The sequence below is a fragment of the Nanorana parkeri genome, unplaced genomic scaffold (genome assembly GCF_000935625.1).
Source record: "Nanorana parkeri isolate BGI_ZX_2015 unplaced genomic scaffold, ASM93562v1 scaffold1687, whole genome shotgun sequence".
In the NCBI taxonomy this organism is placed as follows: Eukaryota; Metazoa; Chordata; class Amphibia; order Anura; family Dicroglossidae; genus Nanorana; species Nanorana parkeri.
The window spans coordinates 217289-217552 of record NW_017307955.1 but is presented as its reverse complement, the minus strand read 5'-3'; the positions used below and the strand labels follow the sequence as shown (position 1 = coordinate 217552).

The 264-nt window shown below is 53.0% G+C and overlaps 1 protein-coding gene across 1 annotated transcript in view; it reads left to right on the top strand.

The window, feature by feature from the left end:
* Positions 1-264, top strand: part of DENND5A (DENN domain containing 5A) — a 47084-nt gene that overhangs the window by 18763 nt on the left and 28057 nt on the right.

The window sequence follows — 264 nt, the reverse complement described above, 5'->3', positions numbered from 1 at the left end:
GGGACTTTCCTGTTCATGAGGTCAGATTCCCAACCTCATCCCGATGTGATTGGATGGTTCGGGGAGTAGAACCTCCGCCCGGCTTTTATTGCAGTTTCTGTAACAATTCGGGAGCTTTCCCCCTACTTCCTGTGTGGTCACTGGGACAGGAAGTAAGCCGAATCTCTCCGATGGGGACACACAGTGATAAAACCTAGCAGGAGGGGAGGCAGTGCAGATCTCTGCCGGGTTTCTGATGCATCTTTGGCAAATGTCCCCGACAGG